The following is a 22,469-nucleotide window of genomic DNA, read 5'->3' on the forward strand; positions in this document are numbered from 1 at the left end:
ATAACAAAGAGTTAAAAATGCAACCTGGCAAGAAGTCACAGTAAGCATGGAGCGCCCCCCACCCCCTGCTTGCCAGATCCAACCTCCAACACCATGCTCTTTGCCCTCCTCCAAAACCTCGAAACTCCCCAGCCTCAAACCATAACACTTGTGCCAACTCGGAACCTTTGCGATTTGCCCCACCGCTGCGCATGCACACATCGTGCCAATCCCTCGTCGCCAGCTCTCCTCTAAACCCTAACCCCACATCTCTCCACCACCGGTAACCAGAGACCTGCCAGCCCTTGACCTTGTTAAGGGGGAGGGGGCTGCAGGGAGATCTTATTCTGCTGAAAGAGGCACACTTTAGGGAAGCAGGCACGGCTTTCTGGCTCCTGCAGGGAGAGCTTCCTCTGCTGAAAGAGGCACACTTTAGGGAAGTAGGCACAGCTTTCTGGTACCTGTAGGGAGGGGGCTGCAGGGAGAGCTTGCTGTGCTGAAAGAGGCATTAGGGAAGTAGGCACGGCTTTCTGGTACCTGTAAGGAGGGGGCTGCAGGGAGAGGTTGCTGTGCTGAAAGAGGCACACTTTAGGGAAGTAGGCACGGCTTTCTGGCTCCTGTAGGGAGGGGGCTGCAGGGAGAGGTTGCTGTGCTGAAAGAGGCACACTTTAGGGAAGAAGGCACGGCTTTCTGGCTCCTGTAGGGAGGGGGCTGCAGGGAGAGCTTGCTGTGCTGAAATAGGCACACTTTAGGGAAGTAGGCACGGCTTTCTGGCTCCTGTAGGGAGGGGGCTGCCGGGAGAGCTTGCTGTGCTGAAAGAGGCACACTTTGGGGAAGTAGGCACGGCTTCCTGGCTCCAGTAGGGAGGGGGCTGCAGGGAGAGCTTGCTGTGCTGAAAGAGGCACACTTTAGGAAAGTAGGCACGGCTTTCTGGCTCCTGTAGGGAGGGGGCTGCAGTGAGAGCTTGCTGTGCTGAAAGAGGCACACTTTAGGGAAGTAGGCACGGCTTTCTGGCTCCTGTAGGGAGGGGGCTGCAGGGAGAGCTTGCTGTGCTGAAAGAGGCACACTTTAGGGAAGTAGGCACGTCTTTCTGGCTCCTGTAGGGAGGGGGCTGCAGGGAGAGCTTGCTGTGCTGTGCTGAAAGAGGGACACTTTAGGGAAGTAGGGAGGGGGCTGCTGGGAGAGCTTGCTGTGCTGAAAGAGGCACACTTTAGGGAAGTAGGCACGGCTTTCTGGCTCCTGTAGGGAGGGGGCTGCAGGCAGAACTTGCTGTGCTGAAAGAGGCACACTTTGGGGAAGTAGGCACGGCTTTCTGGCTCCTGTAGGGAGGGGGCTGCAGGAGAGCTTGCTGTGCTGAAAGAGGCACACTTTAGGGAACTAGGCACGGCTTTCTGGCTCCTGTAGGGAGGGGGCTGCAGGGAGAGCTTGCTGTGCTGAAAGAGGCACACTTTAGGGAAGTAGGCACGGCTTTCTGGCTCCAGTAGGGAGGGGGCTGCAGGGAGAGCTTGCTGTGCTGAGAGGCACACTTTAGGGAAGTAGGCACGGCTTTCTGGCTCCAGTATGGAGGGGGCTGCAGGGAGAGCTTCCTCTGCTGAAAGAGGCACACTTTAGGGAAGTAGGCACGGCTTTCGGGCTCCTGTAGGGAGGGGGCTGCAGGCAGAGCTTGCTGTGCTGAAAGAGGCACACTTTAGGGAAGTAGGCACGGCTTTCTGGCTCCTGTAGGGAGGGGGCTGCAGGCACAGCTTGCTGTGCTGAAAGAGGCACACTTTAGGGAAGTGGGCACGGCTTTCTGGCTCCTGTAGGGAGGGGGCTGCAGGGAGAGCTTGCTGTGCTGAAAGAGGCACACTTTAGGGAAGTAGGCACGGCTTTCTGGCTACTGTAGGGAGGGGGCTGCAGAGAGAGCTTGCTGTGCTGAAAGAGGCACACTTTAGGGAAGTAGGCACATCTTTCTGGCTCCTGTAAGGAGGGGGCTGCAGGGAGAGCTTGCTGTGCTGTGCTGAAAGAGGGACACTTTAGGGAAGTAGGGAGGGGGCTGCAGGGAGAGCTTGCTGTGCTGAAAGAGGCACACTTTAGGGAAGTAGGCACATCTTTCTGGTTCCTGTAAGGAAGGGGCTGCAGGAGAGCTTACTGTGCTGAAAGAGGCACATTTTAGGGAAGTAGGCACGGCTTTCTGGCTCCAGTAGGGAGGGGGCTGCAGGCAGAACTTGCTGTGCTGAAAGAGGCACACTTTAGGGAAGTAGGCACGGCTTTCTGGCTCCTGTAGGGAGGGGGCTGCAGGTAGAGCTTGCTGTGCTGAAAGAGGCACACTTAGGGAAGTGGGAAGGGGGCTGCAGGGAGAGCTTGCTGTGCTGAAAGAGGCACACTTTAGAGAAGCAGGCACGGCTTTCTGGCTCCTGTAGGGAGGGGGCTGCAGTAGAGCTTGCTGTGCTGAAAGAGGCACACTTTAGGGAACTAGGCACGGCTTTCTGGCTCCTGTAGGGAGGGGGCTGCAGGGAGAGCTTGCTGTGCTGAAAGAGGCACACTTTAGGGAAGTAGGCACGGCTTTCTGGCTCCAGTAGAGAGGGGGCTTCAGGGAGAGCTTGCTGTGCTGAAAGAGGCACACTTTAGGGAAGTAGGCACGGCTTTCTGGCTCCAGTAGGGAGGGGGCTGCCGGGGGAGCTTCCTCTGCTGAAAGAGGCACACTTTAGGGAAGTAGGCACGGCTTTCTGGCTCCTGTAGGGAGGGGGCTACAGGCAGAGCTTGCTGTGCTGAAAGAGGCACACTTTAGGGAAGTAGGCACGGCTTTCTGGCTCCTGTAGGGAGGGGGCTGCAGGCAGAGCTTGCTGTGCTGAAAGAGGCACACTTTAGGGAAGTAGGCACGGCTTTCTGGCTCCTGTAGGGAGGGGGCTGCAGGGAGAGCTTGCTGTGCTGAAAGAGGCACACTTTAGGGAAGTAGGCACGGCTTTCTGGCTACTGTAGGGAGGGGGCTGCAGAGAGAGCTTGCTGTGCTGAAAGAGGCACACTTTAGGGAAGTAGGCACATATTTCTGGCTCCTGTAAGGAGGGGGCTGCAGGGAGAGCTTGCTGTGCTGTGCTGAAAGAGGGACACTTTAGGGAAGTAGGGAGGGGCTGCAGGGAGAGCTTGCTGTGCTGAAAGAGGCACACTTTAGGGAAGTAGGCACGGCTTTCTGGCTCCAGTAGGGAGGGGGCTGCAGGCAGAACTTGCTGTGCGGAAAGAGGCACACTTTAGGGAAGTAGGCACGGCTTTCTGGCTCCTGTAGGGAGGGGGCTGCAGCCAGAGCTTGCTGTGCTGAAAGAGGCACACTTTAGGGAAGTGGGGAGGGGGCTGCAGGGAGAGCTTGCTGTGCTGAAAGAGGCACACTTTAGAGAAGCAGGCACAGCTTTCGGGCTCCTGTAGGGAGGGGGCTGCCGAGAGAGCTTGCTGTGCTGAAAGAGGCACACTTTTGGGAAGTAGGGAGGGGGCTGCAGGGAGAGCTTGCTGTGCTGAAAGAGGCACACTTTAGGGAAGCAGGCACGGCTTTCTGGTTCCTGTAGGGAGGGCGCTGCAGGGAGAGCTTGCTGTGCTGAAAGAGGCACACTTAGGGAAGCAGGCACGGCTTTCTGGCTCCTGTAGGAAGGGGGCTGCAGGGAGAGCTTGCTGTGCTGAAAGAGGCACACATTAGGGAAGCAGGCACGGCTTTCTGGCTCCTGTAGGGAGGGGGCTGCAGGCAGAGCTTGCTGTGCTGAAAGAGGCACACTTTAGGGAAGTGGGGAGGGGGCTGCAGGGAGAGGTTGCTGTGCTGAAAGAGGCACACTTAGGGAAGTAGGCACGGCTTTCTGGCTCCTGTAGGGAGGGGGCTGCAGGGAGAGCTTGTTGTGCTGAAAGAGGCACACTTTAGGGAAGTAGGCACAGCTTTCTGGCTCCTGTAGGGAGGGGGCTGCAGGGAGAGCTTGCTGTGCTGAAAGAGGCACACTTTAGGGAAGTAGGCACAGCTTTCTGGCTCCTGTAGGGAGGGGGCTGCAGAGAGAGCTTGCTCTGCTCAAAGGTGCACATTTTGGGAAGTGATAAAGTGGAGCAGTGCACAGTCCTCACAACATGCAACTGGTGTGTTCTTCTTAAAAGCCCTGGCAGAAGCCCAATGGCCAAAACGAAGCGCATATTCCCTGCATCCGAGGAGCCCTTTGGAATGACCGTGCACCCTTTCCCCTTTGCTTCCTGACTCCAAGAGGTCCATAAACAGGGCCACTCCTGCACCCCCTTCCACAGGGATAGCAGCATTTCCAGGGGGCGGTAGAGGTGAAGCGGGAGGGGCAGATCTGACCAATCATATTGCTACAAACACAATGAGGGCTTTCCCTCCTCCCAGGGAACCCACTGTCTTGGAAACGACTTGTTTTCTTTCCACTTGAAAAATTAGAAAAGAAAGTGTGTGGAACTGCGGCACAACCGTATACAATGTCATATCATGGAACCAAATAAACTTCTAAATGCCCCCAACACTGCCCTTGCTTTTTTGGGATAAACTTTAGAATTTACAGGAGCGAAACTTATCAGGGTCCCAATTGACTTTAGAATCAAGCTAAAATGTGTTTTGAGAGAAGAACAGTTATTTATTTTAAAAAAAAAGGTTAAGGAGAAGCCTCCCCCTTCTTTTGCCTTTCCCATCCACCCACCCACCTGGCTGCCTGCCCAAACCCCTACCTCCTAACATATGTGTTGCTCCAAACCCAACTACCCTGGTCCCTTGTCTGGGTCACAAATCAACTACAATGTGTCCTGCCGCAACACCCTGACCAAATTGTGTGACCCAGGGCATGACACTTTACCTGCCTCTTCCCCTCTGCAGAATCCGGTCAGATAGCACAGCGCGTAGAGCGCTCGCTTTGACATCCGTTCAGCGCCTGCCGACGCAGGTTCACATCCCGGCAGGGCTAAACTCAGCCTTACGAGGTCGATAAATGAGCACCACACACCGTAGGTAATAACAGGCAGCGCTCAGATGCCTGAGGGTTCGTAGCGCTATATAAAAACAAATTATTATTATCTCTCTATGGACCTTTGCAGTTACACCATTTAACTGGGGGGCCCTTAATGCTCTTGCAACCCAATACCTGTTGTTGGGCTGCCATCAGCACATCACTGCTCTCTTGCACTTTTCCAGCTTATTCCCACTAACTCGCCCCCCTTCTCCCTTTTCAGAGCCGCCAGAGCGCCAGGGGACCGCTCCGGTGGTGATAGAGCGCGGTACAAATATCCTTTAACATTAACATTATGTGCTTGTACACTGCGCCCATCAACACTGTAGTGGTTTTATGGCTCAGAGGCTTGTCCTGACAGTGGGGCATTGCACCCCCAGGAGGGGTCATCAGACCATGGTCTGTGGGGGGAAAGGAAGAGGGGAACGAGGTAAGAGGAGAGGCCCAGCAGGAGTAGGATAGTGACGAACAAACACTTGGAAAAGAACATAGACTTTAAGGTCTAATAATAATAATACCAGTTTTTATATAGCGCTAGCTCATCCGAGGGCATCAAAGCGCTGTAATAACAGTTGATGTCATTGCCCACCACGTTGGTGCGTAATTTATCATCCTCGAAAGGATGAAAGGCTGAGTCTAACATAGCACTCTCCAATTTATTGAACTTCAAAAGCAGCATTAAAATACTAATAGCCAAAATCCCTTCTTACCTCAGGAAACCTATCAAGCCCCACCATAACCAGCGTGGCTCCTTAGGTCATGAGCCCCTAGCCCCCCCCCCCCCCAAAACCATTGCACAATTCTCGAAGCTTGCTTGGGCGGGCATGGGTCTGCTGTGCAAGCTCCGATCCTCTGGAACTGCTTGCCTTCCCACCCACAACACCAAGCGAGCTCCTGCTTATTCCAAGAATCCCTCAAAACTTCTCGCATCACCCCAACGTTTTAAGCATTCGCCCTCCCCCCTCTTCTACCTTCCCTCATCTTGGTCCTGTGCTCTGAAGCGATCCCCAGACTGCGCTAAAACATTAACGGCCCGATTCACAGAACGGTTTCCTATGGGATTGCGCCATTATAAAACGCGTCTCCGAATCAGGCCGCAAGGGACTGTATACCCCTTAACTACCAGGCTATTATTGAAGTCTATGCAAAAGGGACGAGCATAGTCGTCCTTGGCACTTAGGTACTTCGGCTCCTGAGCAGGAGGGCATGGAGGACATGAGCTAGGGAATCTCGTCGCCAGTACACGAAACATTAAACAGCGTTATATCCACACTGGACAGGAACAGTAAGTAACGCATTCTTATCCAGATTCTAGTCACGCGCTTAACGGTCAGGTGCTATCGTCGACTAACATAAAGGCGCTCTTTTTTTGTTTAACTCTGCCATGAAACGCGAAGTTGGGATAAAAACCGGTGACCTGCAGGTTACACACAGCCAGAACTCCGCGGCAAAACACCAACCCACTATACTTCCTCCAACTTGCAAAGCGCTCCGTTGCTTCCGGAACCTGGGTCCGCGCTCCATAAACACCGTAATAATGAGAATACGGACGCCCCAGGAATCTAGTGGAAAGAGGCCCCCAGAAGTGGCGCCCCCGAGCCCTGCCCCCCCTGAAGATGACGGTGAAGACGAGGGGCAACGTCGACGTATTTCGAAGAAGGCAAATCGTTGCGCAGGGACTGCTTGCCCGCCGCTGGCAAAGTCGGCCTCGGTGACCACGAGCTGTCGCGCAAACAATCCGACCTCCCTCCCACTGAGAAACGGATTGCTCTTAAAACCCGTGCATAAATAATAAACTCGAACACATATTAATCCGAGTAATCCACGGCCACATTCCACAACAGAGGGGTGGGGGGCGATCAGGAATTGCAGAGCTGCAACTCCGACCCAATAAAAAGAATTTCAGTTTTAAAAAAACGCCCCCAGAATCTTGCAGCCAAAGTCACTGCAGCGACATCTCGTAAAAAGAGTCCCTTCCCGCGGAGCGCCAGCCCGGCGGAAAAGTACCCAAGGTCCCCGCGCCTCACAGCCGCCGTAGCTGCACAATAGCAAGACACACACGAAAGAGACACCAACACGATGAAACGTGTGACCCTCGGCATGCCGGCCCGCAGTGCGACCCGGAGATACTAATCTGTAATAACACGGGGTCACACCTCCACCCCCCGCCCAGAGAGCGAGTAAAACACACACACGTGCGACTCCCTCCGCGAGTTCTCAGTAGGAATACAATGCACCCGTTCTCCTGAGAGAAATGATGGCGCAGGTTCAAGTTATAAAAAGCACAATAAATCGCAAGTTAATTTCGAGACGGAATGCGCCCGGGGTCAGGCCCCACTGCCCCCCCCCCCCTCCGTCTGCCGTGTGGAACGAGATGTGCTTGCAGCCTGGCCCTCGGGCAGTAAGTACTAAGAGCACCCAGAGTCACTCGGGCAGAGCTCGGTGGTGGAGGGGTTGTAGGTGCAGCAGGGTCCAGAGTCCCCCGGGTCAGGGGGCAGATACCTGGAGCAGGCTCTCCGGTCACTCTGGCAAGGAGTATGTGCTTGCAGCAAGGCCCAGAGCTCAGGTTGGGGTAGGTCCTGCAGGTGGTTCAGCGTCAGTCGGGCAGGAGTGAGGTAGGGGCGTGAGGTAGGGGCCGCAGGTTGTCGTGAGACACGGTCAGGGGTTAGTTCCCTGCACCAGGGGATCCAGTAACTTGGGAAGCAGGTAGGTGCCTGCAGAGGGGAGCTCGCTAGCCGGGGAGCGACATCCCCCCAGCAAGGCCCCCAACCACTACAGAAGTTTTCCACCGCCACTTGGGAAGAAGGGGGCAGGCAAGGTGCCCCAGCCACTGGGAAGGAGGTAGGTGCGTGCCCACCAGCAGGGTCCCCCGCTAGTTGCAGAGAGGCATTTCTACAGCAAGGTGCCACCTGGGCACATGGCAGCTGCCAGTAGAAGAGTTCCAACGCCCCCTGGGCAGGAAGGAGCTTCCCACAGCAGGGTTACACAACTACCTGGGCAGGAGGGAGCTGCCAGCAGAGGAGTTCAAGCGCCAACTGGGCAGGGGGGAGCTGCCTGCAGCCGAGTTCCACCGCCACCTGGGCAAGAGGGAGCTGCATGCAGCCGAGTTCCACCGCACCTGGGCAGGAGGGAGCTGCATGCAGCCGAGTTCCACCGCCACCTGGGCAGGAGGGAGCTGCTTGCAGAAGGGTTACACAACCACCTGGGCAGGAGGGAGCTGCATGCAACCGAGTTCCACCGTCACCTGGGCAGGAGGGAGCTGCCTGCAGCCGAGTTCCACCGTCACCTGGGCAGGAGGGAGCTGCCTGCAGCCGAGTTCCACCGTCACCTGGGCAGGAGGGAGCTGCCTGCAGAAGGGTTACACAACCACCTGGGCAGCAGGGAGCTGCCTGCAGAAGGGTTACACAACCACCTGGGCAGGAGGGAGCTGCCTGCAGCCGAGTTCCACAGCCACCCGCGCAGGAGGGAGCTGCCTGCAGCCAAGTTCCACCGGCCTCTGGCAGGAGGGAGCTGCCTGCAGCAGAGTTCCATGGCCACCTGGGCAGAAGTGAGCTGCCTGCAGCAGGGTTCCATGGCCACCTGGGCAGTAGTGAGCTGCCTGCTGCAGGGTTCCACAGCCCCCTGGGCAGGAGGGAGCCGCCTGCTGCAGGGTTCCACGGCCACCTGGGCAGGATGGATCTGCCTGCTGCAGGGTTCCACGGCCACCTGGGCAGGAGGGAGCCGCCTGCAGCAGGGTTACACGACCACCTGTGCAGAAGAGAGCTGCCTGCAACCGAGTTCCACAGCCACCCGGGCAGGAGGGAGCTACCTGTAGCAGAGTTCCACAGCCTTCTGGGCAGGAGGAAGCTGCCTGCAGCCGAGATCCACAGCCCCCTGGGCAGAAGGGAGCTGCCTGCAGCAGGGTTCCACAGCCCCCTGGGCAGGAGGGAGCCGCCTGCTGCAGGGTTCCACAGCCCCCTGGGCAGGAGGGAGCTGCCTGCAGCAGAGTTCCACAGCCCCCTGGGCAGGAGGAAGCTGCCTGCAGCCGAGATCCACAGCCCCCTGGGCAGGAGGGAGCTGCCTGCAGCAGAGTTCGACAGCCCTCTGGGCAGGAAGGAGCTGCCGGCAGCAGAGTTCCACAGCCCTCTGGGCAGGAGGGAGCTGCCTGCAGCAGAGTTCCACAGCCCTCTGGGCAGGAGGGAGCTGCCTGCAGCAGAGTTACTCTGGCCCCTGGGCAGGGGGGAGCTGCCTGCAGCCGAGTTCCACAGCCCCCTGGGCAGGAGGGAGCTGCCTGCAGCAGGGTTCCACAGCCCCCTGGGCAGGAGGGAGCTGCCTGCAGCAGGGTGGGGTGTCCGGGGGGAGAGAGGGTGCATGGAGGATACCTATCCCAAAGTTCGCGGCCAGTTCGGGGGGAGCAGTAGCATGACTCCACATGTGCAAACAGTTGGAAAGTTGGACAACACGGAGGTATGATTGCATTAAGGTGTCAGAAATGGAAAGCGCAGCAGCTGTACCTGCGGTGCTCCTCGTCTTCTGGAGGGTCCCTGGCGGGAGTCAGCCTGCCCTGTGCACCGCTCTGCCTCCCACAGACCTATTTGTACGCCGGCGTCCACTCACATGCTCTGATTTCCTGATAAAGTGCTGCCAAAAAACTCTGAGATTTTTCACGTCACTTTTCTCTCTCTCTCACTCTCTCTCCCACTCTCTCTAGCTCTCTCGCGCGCGCTCTCTCTCTCTTTCACTCGCCGTTTTTTTGCAGAAATAAAGTTTGTGTTTCACCAGGGCTGCGAGCTCAGATTTCCACGTAGAGGCGGGAGGGCGTGTGGCGCCGCTGATTTCAGACGCTCCACACTGAGGGCCGGGGATCTCAGACCTTTTAAACCGCAGAAGCAGTAGGGAAATATTCCCTGCAGAGGGCCACCCCAAATGGGAGATTTCCGAGGTTTCACGATCAGACGTGTTCAGGTCTTGTGGTGAAGTGCCTCACCCCTCGCCCTATGGGCTTAGGCAGGGCGGAGTCCGGGTAGACTCCGAAAATGGTGTCCGAGACGGGGCCCTGCCGGCGCTCCCTAAAGTCCCCTGCTAACCAGTGCATTAAATGGGTAAACTGAAGTGCCGGTACTCACCAAGCTCCGGCGGCGCTTTCGGCACGGCACCTTGGGCACAGGTCCTTTTTAGGCACACCCTGGTCCTGTTGTTTGCAGGCAATGCCCGGCGAGATTAAAATGTGTGCCAAGGATCACACCATTTGGCAAAGCAGTGTATCTGAGATCCTTGTACACAAACTTCCAGTTCGTTGCTCTGCATTGTGTGACGAATGTTTGAATATCTATATTAAGTGAGACTTTCTTTTCTGTGTATCAGACGAGCAGATACCATGGCTGTGTGCTAAGCTTCAGAAGGGGAGTTTTATTATTGCTCGCTTTCAATTCCTACTAAGAAATTCGGTGTGTGAGTTTTCAGTCAAAAACGATCCAAGACAACACCAATTTCTGAAACATTTTCATATTAGAATATTCCCAGACTTTCCAAATCAATCCCTGACTTTCCCAGACTTTCCAAATCAATTATTTAACATTTTCCCAGACTTTCCGAGACTTTCTAAATCAATTACTTAAACATTTTCATACTACAATACGTGCCGCTGATAACAAAGAAACATCTGTAATTTCCCAGGCTTTCCAATTGAATCCCTACTCCCAGATGCCTTTGGGTTCGGTGCGCTATACAAATGTCAAAATAAATAAATAAATCAAAGGACACCAACTGTAACGGGTGAAGCCCGCTTAGCGCTACAGTCTTCTGTGCCTAGTGTGCTGAGTGTACAGTAGATGGATGTTTGCCTCTCCTTTCGGTCTGCATAGCGGGCCCTGAAGGAGACATTATGGGCCCTGCAGGCGGTGGAGAGAGGACGAGGGAAAGGGCCCTTCTTTCCCCAGCAAACGCTGCAGGAGCGTAGTCCTTTAAGTGTGATAAAGTGAAAAGAAAAGTTTTCGTTTTCACCTCGCCGCATAGTTGAGTACCGGTACTCACTTTGAGGCGTTGAGAAGTGCAGGTACTGAAATGCTCAAAAATAAGAAATGCAGGTACTGAGGGCCGGGTAGGCCTGGTCCATGTAAAGAACAGCTGCTCTCCCCAGCCCACTAGGCTCCCAGAAGCCAAGGCTCATTTTCCAAAGCATGAAGCTCTCATGTGCAAGCGAGAGCTTCAGGCATTCGAAAAAAAGCCTTGCCTTTTCATGGCATCGACGCGCTGACCCCCTGCCAGACTCCCCTTTGATTAGAGATGCTTAGAGATGCTGGGGTGATGACCCCGGTATCTCCAGTTTACACGTTTTTCCCAAAAAGCCTTGCCTTTTCATTGTGTCGTGCCACGCCGGCCCGCCGCCAGATGCCAATTTCATTAGAGATGCAGGGCTCATCACCATCGCCTCCCAGGTGGGAGGGTGATGATCCCCGCATCTCTAATGAAAAGGGTGCCTGGCAGGGGGTCAGTGCCGGAATGAAAAGAGGCAATAAAGACCTCCCGGCCCTTTCCCAAATTGATCCGGGGCTCTTACGGGGGCGTGGCCTAACAGGCAGTATTCAGGTGAGGTCAATGTTGCGGCACTGACCCCCTGCAAGGCCATGCAGCCTAAGAGCCCAGGCTCAAATTTGAAGGCCACTTAAAGCACTGGGCCTAGGTTCGATCATGGGCTTCCGTAGTCCAGAAAACGCTGAACACTGGGGGGTGCAGTGTCCACTCGCCCCCCGCCCCACCCCTGTGCAAGTTGGAGTCAGGTTTGGCGAGGCTCTCAGCCTATCAACAAACCCACTAAGGAAGGGGACATGAGCACCTGGGGATTTCACATCCTCTGAACCGAAAAGTTCCTACCCCCCCCCCCAAAACCCTTAGCACATCACTTATGGTACTGAGTGGAATCTCGGTAGGATAGCTCAGGGGCAACACGCTCGTCTTGGAAGCAAGACGACGCGAAGCAACACAGGTTCGATCCCGGGGCCCGCTCTTAGGTATTAAGCGCGATCCCTGGGCCCGCTCTTGGGTATTAAGCGCGTTATAAATAACCAATGATAATTCTAATCTCCAGGCTACCCCCCTCAAACATCTGCCAATTCCCAGATCCTTGTTGCACACGGTGTACATTGTATGTATGTGGGGGTTATAGAGTGGCAAGGCGAAATAGGGGATGTCTGTGATAGAGTCCCGTGGTAGGAGCACAGCATCCTTGGCAACGTGCTTGCCTTGGAAGCAAGACGACACGAAGCAACACAGCAAAGCAACAGAGGTTCGATCCCCGGGTCTGAAATCTCTGGGTATTTAAGCGCGTTATAAATATGCAACTAAGACAACAGCATCAAAAATTCTGTAACAGCGCCTCGATGCCCCGGGGCTGTGTGAGCGCTTTACAAATGCAAATAAATACCTGCTTTGCTATGTCTTCAAATGCTCTGTTAAGTTCCTCATGCCTTATGATGTGGCATGACGTGCCATGATTTGCTATATGTGGCTTCAGTATTGTCTTGGCCCTTCACCTACCTGCCCACCGCGGTACCCTCGCACTGGCACACTCAAATTCTCCATTCCGTACTGCACAATATGCACGCCAAATAATCCACCTAAATATAGCAATTACACACACCCCCCCCTCAATAGACATGAAACAACAGAACCGTACACCTCTGCAACCAACATCCCCAGTCAATGCATCCTAGGCTAGGGTGACCAGACGTCCTGGTTTTCCCAGGACAGTGCTGGGAAATCACCCTCCCTCCAGGGGTCCCTGGAGTTTTTTCATTTTAGAAACCTCGTCCGTGGTTTGCATGGTTGGGGGGCTACGGTAATTCAAATTGCACTTTTTTTTCACACCACTTTCAGAATTTTGAAGTTGGAGGATTGGCTCGAGCCCCCAACCTTTCAGGTACAAGTCACAGCACTTACTGACTGTGCCACAGAGACTGGCTTGGAAAGGAGTGTACAGCAAGCCATGTTAGATCAATTGGAGCAAACGCCTGTTTTGAATTAACATGCCAAGATTTACAGACAAAACTGAACAAATTAGATCATATACAGTTTATAGAAAGGAGAAGTGCTGGAAATATGATTGGGTGGTGGCTGTGGGGCGTGTGGGGAGGGGCAGTAATTGGCGGGCTGCGATGGGGTAGTGCCTCTTTTATCTTGTTGGTCGTCCCGGTTTTTCATTTTGGAAATCTGGTCACCCTAATCCTAGCACCACAGACACACACAAAAGACTCCTCTTCTAACACAAGCCACACAAATGCTTCTATGCTCTCGACACAGACCCAAATGAGGAGGTTACGGTGCGTCTTGCCTGCACACATTAACGAAACGGAAAAGCTACCTTGCATTTTCCCTATTGCCCACTAACCTAACCCATCCCCTCGCTTTTAGACCTAACGGGGCACCTCGAGGACATGCCCATAGCAGTAACATTTACTTTTGTATATGGCCGGTCGCCTTCTGCAATGGCACAGACGAGCTAAAAAAATAAAACAAACCATGCCAGTGGTTATGTTTAGGATGAACTCGAAGGTTTCCATCTGTAGGCTATTGTGAGGATCCTTAAGTGGGACGGGGCATGCCACTGGGTTCACTGCGTCTGGGAGACAAGCTCTGCGTCACTGAGGATGTCCCGTCACTGAGGATGTCTGATCACTGCATCTGGGGGACCAGCTCTGCGTCACTGAGGATGTCTGATCACTACGTCTGAGAGACCAAGCTCTGCGTCACTGAGGATGTCTGATCACTGCGCCTGGGAGACAAGCTCTGCGTCACTGAGGATGTCTGATAACTGCGTCTGGGAGACAAGCTCTGCGTCACTGAGGATGTCCCGTCACTGAGGATGTCTGATCACTGTGTCACTGCGTCTGGGAAACAAGCTCTGCGTCACTGAGGATGTCTGATCACTGCGTCTGGGGGACCAGCTCTGCGTCACTGAGGATGTCTGATCACTGCGTCTGGGAGACAAGCTCTGCGTCACTGAGGATGTCCCGTCACTGAGGATGTCTTATCACTGCGTCAGTGCGTCTGGGAAACAAACTCTGCGTCACTGAGGATGTCTGATCACTGCGTCTGGGAGACAAGCTCTGCGTCACTGAGGATGTCTGGCGGCAACACAGGTCTGGGGTTGCTTGTATTTCCGTGCGAGGACCTGGCCTAGCAGTTTGAGGTGCATCTTCTCCTATTGGTGGCAGGACCAGCACTCATTTGCATATGGCTGGACCATTCTGAAATGGCACAGACAAGCTGAAAACAGTGAAATGGAGCCACCCCTGAGCACGTAAAGTGGCTGTGAGTAAATCATAGATTTCCGTGTATTACTTTGAGGCGTCTGTTCTACACCAATCCGCTTCAGCATCCACTTGCCTCCCTCTGTCCCTTCAGTTTGATGAGAGTCGGTCATGCTCCCCCTCTCCCTTTGGCCGGTCCCACTCCTTCACATGCATCACAGGCTAGCAGAAATAGCTGGACATACAGGCAATAACAATATTATAACTTGGCTAGGGCTTACATGCTGTAACCTGCCTATTATTATTATATTGGAAGGTCAGACATATGGAGAAAATCCCACAATGAAGGGATCACCTGCTATCACCTGCCACTAAGTGGGTGGAACACTGTACAGCAGGGTTGTCCAACTCCTGGCCATGAGGGCCCGATCCATGTCGGATTTTCCGGATTCCCACCATTAATATTCACAGGATAAATTGATAAATGTGCATACAATGATTCTAAATGTATACACATTTTTTGTTATGAATATTAATAAGGGAAATCCTGAAAACCCAGCAGGTTTCCGGCCTTTGTGGCCAGGAGTTGGACAACCCTGCTCTAGAGGATGGCCGGGGTGGTCTTTAGTGGTAGGTAAGGGAACCCTCCCGTTAGCGTTCCCGGGCAAGTCTTGACGACCCTCCCCACTCATCTTGCCTACAATGAATTTCCTTAATACCTCGTTTCGGGGTTTTCTGAAGGGTCCATCCATATTGGAGAGCCAAAATGAACTTCCCCAACTCTGGAGAAGTTACTATCACCAGGTTTCCCCAACTGCTATCGCCTACCCTCTACCTAGTTACAACAGTTGTTACCAATAGCTGAGCCATAGCTCATTCTAATGGAACTAGGTGTGAAAGCATATTGCACCCAATGCACCCACAAATGAGAAGGCCTCGCACTGCATGTGCACTGCTTGAAAGAGGTGCGACCCAGTGTCCCCGGAAGCTGGCATGCATCAGAGATGTGCTGCATAGGACGGTTGATGCGTGTCCTTCCCGGTGCCGCATCCTTCGCACTTCTTTCCCCTTACGTAATGCCCATCGGCAAGGGACAAGCCCCTAGTGCTCTCTCTGTCCTTCTTTGCCACCTTTGTGTATGTGCAGCTGCTCCATTCTCTGAGTTACCCAGTGCTTAATTTAAGGGGGTGTTTTGCAGGGCTCAGCCCTGGCACTTATTTCTGAGCCCCAGGACTTATTGTCTCAGATTGATTATGAGTAATAATAGCCAGAGCGTCCATCAACCCCAATCAGCAGGTGTGAGCTGTAGTTTTACCCCAAATGTGTCGAAACTGTGGGGGGCAGCTGTGGGTAGTGGCAGCAATGGTGGGACACTGCCTGCCCACAGTGTCACAGGCGTGCTAGACAATATTTGGGCCCTGGCACTTATTTTCTTACAAATTAAGCACTGGAATTACCCATGTCCACTGAAGGCAGTCCTGGTGGGAGGCCACACAGAAGGGAGCAGAAATGCCATGAGAATTTGGGCAGAGAAGTGTTTTTGGCTATTTGGTTGTGTATGTATCTATTTTTGGGGTATCCAGTGAGTCCAAAGCAGCAATGCACCACACACAGTGCAGAATGTTCATCCCCAAGAATTTCACTTACATCACATAACTTAAAAAAAAAAAGTACAGATAGAAAGTTCGGGAAAGAGGATGATTTTTTTAGTGTTGGGGCGGAGTTGGAGGCCAATGGGGGCCTACGAGTGGGGGGGTCCCTTTTTGCAATTTGCTGCTGCTCTGAATTCAGAAATGGCGAAAAACACTTTGGGATAAAAAAAAATCAGGGGTAAAAACAGATGTAACCAGTAAGTGTACAGCGGCCATATGTCTGTATAGATGGACTGTCACACTTGTCTACCGCTTGTCAGAAGCGCTCCGTCATCGGCCTCTGTACCATCTACTGAGCCACGGGAGTCTGGGTCCAAGTTACCAGGCATTAGGCTAATTGTAATTGTTTATTTGTAAAGCGCTTATACACAAGTGAAGTGCTTCAAGAACCGCTAGGTGGGGGTCATAGACCAGAGGTTAAAAGATCATAGGACTTAGGCAGCTCAAATGGGGTTCGCACCTATGCATGGTGGGCCAAGATTGTTGATAGCCTGCCCCCTGCACATTGCTGGCATTGGGTTGGATTTCCCCAGATCTGGGATCTGGCAAAAATGCATATGCGGGTACCAAACCCCCCCCCCCCCTTTGCCAACAAACAACATTTCCCCGGAGTTGTCAGCCCCCCCCCCCCCCCGAACTCAGAGGCTAATTTCAGAGCTCAGAGGTGCTCTGCTGCAGTTTGTCTTTATTCCCATTTATGTCATTGAAAATCTGATTAATGTCACGTGGCTGCCTACACAACGGTGAGTGTGTAATGGGGAATGTCTGTGGTAGGTCCCCTTAATAAATGTGAATGTTGGACGATTCGAAATGACAGAGTGGGTATAAAGCTGCATGAAATAATGACATGCAGGTGATCGTTTCGTGCATTTGCTTTCATAGGGTTTCAGCCTTGATTAAACTCGGAGGAGATGTTTTAGGCTCACATTACTATGCATGCTGCTTAATGGAGTCTTTCAGGATGGGCAAAAAGTTATAATTCTATTATGCTCAACATCTTATTATAATGAGGCGATATGCCCGGAGGTGGCGGGCATACCCTGTAGGTAAAGGTTCACCGTCCAAGTTAAGGGCTCCAGCGAAGTAAGGGTCCCTTAACGAGGGTGGCAGTGCCATTACCGAAAGGATCAGCACGCCACTGAGGGGCAAATTGCCATTAGCACCCGTGTAGTTGCCTACACGGGTGCTAATGGCATCTTTTTTTAAAATAAAAAAAAAACATACCTATACAACACAGCCAAGACTGTGCAGTGCTGGTGTGCTGGAAGTCTGTTTTCAATGTTAAGGACGGTGACGTCATCAACATTGAAAAGGGACTTCGAGGACACCAGCACTGCGCGGTGCCGGGTCACGCTCTAAAGGTACATTTCTTTTTTTCAAATAAAAAAAATGACACCGCTGCCACCCGGGTAGAGATCTACAAGGGTTCAAAGGTGAGGGAAAAGGGGGAGCAGGGAAGGGGAGGTAGTGCTGGCTAACCATGGTGCTCGGAACACCTAGAATACAGCCCATATTCCGAGCACCCTGATTGGTCAGCAACCCCTCCCGTGGTTCTAATTATTGATATATTATCAGGTTTATTCATTATGTGACATAAGCCTATCACTTGCCTGGCATGACCCCCACTCGAGCCCCGCACTGCTGTACTCCCCCACCACAGGGGATGTGTAACGGTTTATTGACAAATCACCCGCAACACAGGGATTTTCTTCCTTCCCCACTTAAGGTGTGACACAACAAACTGTTTAACGGATTCTTTTCTTTAGCCCTCAGACACATATCATGCCCCATGGATCCCTCCCCCTGAGCTAACAATGAGCCAACAACGAGGCCGGTGTACAGGAAATATATTGGTATTTATTTAAATTAAAGTGATAGAGATTTGCATGAAAATGTCAAACACCACTTTATTCGTGGCACAACACAATCAACTTCTTTCAGCATAAATAAATCACAAAAGTGAGTTTAAAAGAACACAATCACAATTCTTCACCTTCTACCAATTTCATTTCAAGAAATAATTAATTATAAATGTAGTGCTGTGCGATTTTGATTTCCTTGCAGGCTTAAAAGGCTAGCAGTAGGACTTCAAGATTGGCACAAATACATATGGCAATTATGATTTCGCCGAAAAATTTGGCTTAAAATAAACACAGGGTGATTTAGCGGTTTGTTTTTCAGACCCCCCTGCTTTGGTCCGTGTTGGGGAAGTCCGACAGAACATTGGAATGATTTGGGGAATTTTGGGTTTCAGACCACTCTCCACTGAAAAGCCTGTGTTGGGGAAGCTGGATAAAAAGATTGAACTGGTTTAAGAAAAAAAACACCCCTCTTCATTAAAGAAGTCGGGGTCAGCAGGACAAAAAGGATTACCCAATTAAATTATACGCTACAGTTTACAGCGCACACTGGTAAGTGAGTTTTGTTCATTAATTAGTATTTTTTAGTTAAATAGGCTAAGGATCTACACTCTTTTGCCCCCCCCACCCACTATAAAGTGAAAGGATTCAAGGCAAGCAGTCTCCCCCACCTTTTGGTTTCCCAGGGCTCAGTTCTACTTACATAGAAAGCCTATGTTTAAAGTTCAGGAAAGCCAGCTGCATCTCAGGGCACTCTGGAAAGATAGGGCAGGGGTCTGGTCACTCCACTGTCAAGGATGGCCTCCCGTTCTTTACAATAGGACCCAGTCAACTTTGAGACCTTCTTAAAAGTAGACAGCTCCACCGAGATGCACTCCAAGCAATCTACTCTGGTGTTTCCTTACAGCTGTCAAGTTTCAGCAGCCTTCCTGATGGTCTGTCTCTTGTTTGTCTGTCTGTGTTCACTTGTGTGTCTCCCTTATATAGCAGCGATGACACCACCATTTTACAATCTTGGGGAAGTACCATGCAATCATTCCTGCAACTAGGATTTGACAGTTACCCGTATCTCTCCTCCCAAACCCAGCCTCCAAGTCTGGATTGGTTTAGGGTTCTGTAGCAACATATGACAATTCCCATTTGTAATCGCCATTTGTTTTCCTTTCAACTTTTTTGGCAAAAACTAGTTATGTATCACAACTTCAGACTTAGCAACTGCCATAATAAACATATTTTCTGATTCAGCTAATCATCGAGAATTAGATAAACTGACCACCAAGTCCGTACCATGTAGCACGGTCATGTGGCACATTTCTGCCATTTCTATAAAAAGCATAACAGTTATGACTACGTCAGTTTTTATTACCCATATTCCTAATTTTATTCTCCACCCGCTCACCAACTCTCACATTTGTAACATGTTCAGTTCTGCCAGAAACACATCGTAGATAGCCATTACAGGTCCACGAGTTGCAGGTGGATTCATTTTATATCTCCAAAATTGCCTGGAAATTACCTAATAAATGGTACATAGATGAAGAAAATCTGCCCTATAATTGCTGAGAAAAAGGCCTAAATGATAATAGTCCTTTTAAATTAATTGTGACTCTTCATGTGGGACAAACAGCCCTTCTCCTGCCTCTCAGCCATTTGATTTTACTGGTTCATCCTGCGCCCAGATTTTATTTTACCAGTCTCTTTGTGTTGGAAGCTTGCACTTTGAAGTTGCTGCCCCCATTTTCACACATATTGGTCATGCTCCTGTCAAGGGGAACTTCTCTCGTAGTGAATGCCTTCAGAGCCAGCAGGTCTGGAGAACACTGAACTTCGACACTTTTAGCAGGACACTTTATTGCTGTTGGTAATTAAATGGTAGATGTGACATCCAGACTGGGAGTGGGATATTTCATGTGAAGTTTCCCACAGCCAGCAAAAGGGTTTGTCTTGAACTGACATTTTTTATTAACAGTTAACAGACACCAACAAAAACTGTATGTGTGGCATGGGTGGGGTGTAGAGCAATTACTCTACGCCAGAAAGCCCCCGCCACTCTACCTTATCTTCCCATATCATAGACTGCCATAGACTTAGCCCATGCATACTTAGAAAGTTGTGTGACCACCATCCGGATTACAACCATGACAGTGTTTGAAATGTTGCCTGCACTGCATCCTAACATACTAGTCAATGTTAACAAGTGTCACACCTGGAGGGAATTGTGGATACTAGCATGCATCGCATCTGGATAGGTTTGTAGATATCGGCATCTGCCTACTTGGATGAAATTAGGAAGGCTTGGCATACACCACACTTGATAGAACTCCTATTGAAATGTGAATGTTGGCACGCACCACACTTAGAATTGAGAACACTAGCCTGTGCCGTCTCTGGACAGGATTGTGAATGTTAGCATATGCCACACCTAGATGAAACTTGAATGTTAGCATGTGCCACACTTAGAGTTGAGAACATTAGCCTGCGCAGTATCTAGACAAGATTGTGAATGCTAGCATGTGCCACACTCAGACGTAATTCCTAACTTTGGCCTGCATCGCATCTAGACAGGGTTGTGAATGTTAGCATGTGCCACACTTAGAATTGAGAACATTGGCCTGTGCCGTATCTAGACAGGACTGTGAATGTTAGCGAGTGCCACACCTAGAAGGAATTATGAAGATTGCCAAGCACTACACTTAAAAGGAATTGAGAATGTTGGCATGTCCCGCACTTGGATAGAATTATGAACATTGGCCTGTGCGGTATCTAGATGGTATTGTGAGGGTTGTTGAGTGCCACACTCAGATTGAATTGTGTAGGTCAGCATGTGCTACACTTAGACAGAACTTTGAATGTTTGCATGTTAAATGTCACATAACCCACTAACCAATATAAACTCTAATTCTCTGCATACTTAAAAAACTCACACAACCATCTCTCGCACAACCAGATGCACGCACTTCACCACACTGCAACAACACATAAGCCGCACCAACAGCACACGCGGACTGAAACCGATCCAATACTCGCACCAAAGCTCAGCACCCGGTGTCTAGCGAGTTAAAGTTGCCAACAGTACACCACTCCTCTCACTATCCTAAGCCCTCTTCACCTTACTAACCCATTCCACCTTCTCATTTACAGATCCTCCAGAGCACCTGGGGACCAATTCCGTTGGTGACAGTGCGCTATATAAGTACCGTTAACAAAACATAACATAACAACGTGGCTTTTCAAATGGAGTTTTGTATGTGAAACTTAATATGCATTGCTTTTTGTCAATCCACACGTCTTTTCCCTGACATTTTTCTGTGAGCAGAGGTATATTTTCACATTTAAACTGCTTTTATTTGCACATTATTGTGTCAATGTTTAAAAATCCTGTTTTCCATGTGAAAGGGATCTTTAATTCCTCCTTCTTTTGTAAATTAAAATGCCGCTTTTCCTTTGGTAATGACAGGTAGGCCCCTTTCCACATGACTCTTTAATTTTAATTGAAAAACAAAGGCCAAGCCGTTTTTGTTTCAGTGTTTACAATCCTGCTGTTCATGTGAAAGGGACTTCTGTTTGGGGCCTTTGAGTGCACCCGACAGATGGGAACCCAGAGTATTTTTTGTCCTTAAAATTATAATTCGTTTTTTTTTTAATGCACTTAATACCAAAGAGGTTTCTAAGCAAGATTCAAACTGTGTTGCTCTGCCTCGGCTTGCTTCCAAGACGAGCACGTTGCCACTGAGCTATGCTACCCGTGCCCCCAGGGCAAGTTGTTCAGCAGCCCGGGGACTGGTTTTACTCACATTACCCAAATGACTGCAGGTCATTAGGCCTCGGCAGTCAGTGCAGTGGCCCAAACCCCATGCAAATGGGGACCCACAGGAAGCAGCTGCCCCGGCACAACTACTTTCACTAGCCTCGAGAGTGGAGCATGGAGGGGCTACTGCCTACTGGGAACCGTTCTTCCATCCTCCAACACACTGTGATGCCCTGCCAACTCTCCACCAGCCCCCCTTGCAAGGCCATGGACCTACATTTAAATGCCCTTCATGACACAAAATGCCCTGACACTGACGTGTCTCGTGAGGGAGAGAATTCACCCCTGAGTAATTGCGATAAAAACAGCAATGGTACCATTCACATGTGAAAGCCGGTATTACCCAAATTGTTTGTTTACAATTGTTCGAATTAACAATTGACCAAATTTAAAGGGTCACAATTGACCTTTTCACAATTGACCGTATATATATCGGTTTGGTTATATATATATATATATATATATATATATATATATATATATAGGGGTTTTGGGGGGTTTGGCGTTGGGTGGGGGGTTGTGGGGAGTTTCCCCCCACATATATGTTACAATTGTCCTTCACAATTCGGTCAATTGTGAAAAGGTCAATTGTAATTCGAACAGTTGTAAAACGAACAATTCGTATACAACCGAAAGCCCCACATAGCTCCAGTTAGCGACCCAAACTTCTGCTATTCCTCAAAACACTTAAACTGACTCTTCACAAAATATAGCCTGCTTTTTTAATCGCCTACTTTATTTCCATTGTGTATGCTTGTAGGCACCCTCAAAACGATGTTTACGATAAAACGCCCAATTCACACAGTAGCAATTTGCAGGTCCGAGCCAAACAGTAAATACAGGCTGGTACCGATATCACTCTGCTTGTCCTGAGAGGTGCATTTCAGTCTTAGAAACCCAGTTGTCACATTACTAGCCCTATCCTGACTGCAAAAATATAATTACACTCATACTGTTGGAGGTTATATTGTAAGCCCTGGAGCAGTAAA

At 51.0% G+C, this 22,469-nt stretch overlaps 1 protein-coding gene across 2 annotated transcripts in view; it reads right to left on the bottom strand.

Moving 5' to 3' along the window:
- SLC6A4 (solute carrier family 6 member 4) overlaps positions 1 to 22,469 on the bottom strand; it is a 438,254-nt gene that overhangs the window by 394,545 nt on the left and 21,240 nt on the right. Inside the window, exon 1 of one of the 2 annotated variants that reach the window (XM_069615253.1) lies at positions 9,428 to 9,538. The exons of the other annotated variant lie outside the window; for it this stretch is intronic. The gene's annotated coding sequence lies outside the window, so the exon portion shown is untranslated. Of the gene's footprint in view, positions 1 to 9,427; positions 9,539 to 22,469 lie in introns of those variants that run through there. 2 annotated transcript variants of the gene reach the window in all.

This window comes from Ambystoma mexicanum, chromosome 9, assembly GCF_040938575.1.
Source record: "Ambystoma mexicanum isolate Mex_15411 chromosome 9, UKY_AmexF1_1, whole genome shotgun sequence".
In the NCBI taxonomy this organism is placed as follows: domain Eukaryota; kingdom Metazoa; phylum Chordata; class Amphibia; order Caudata; family Ambystomatidae; genus Ambystoma; species Ambystoma mexicanum.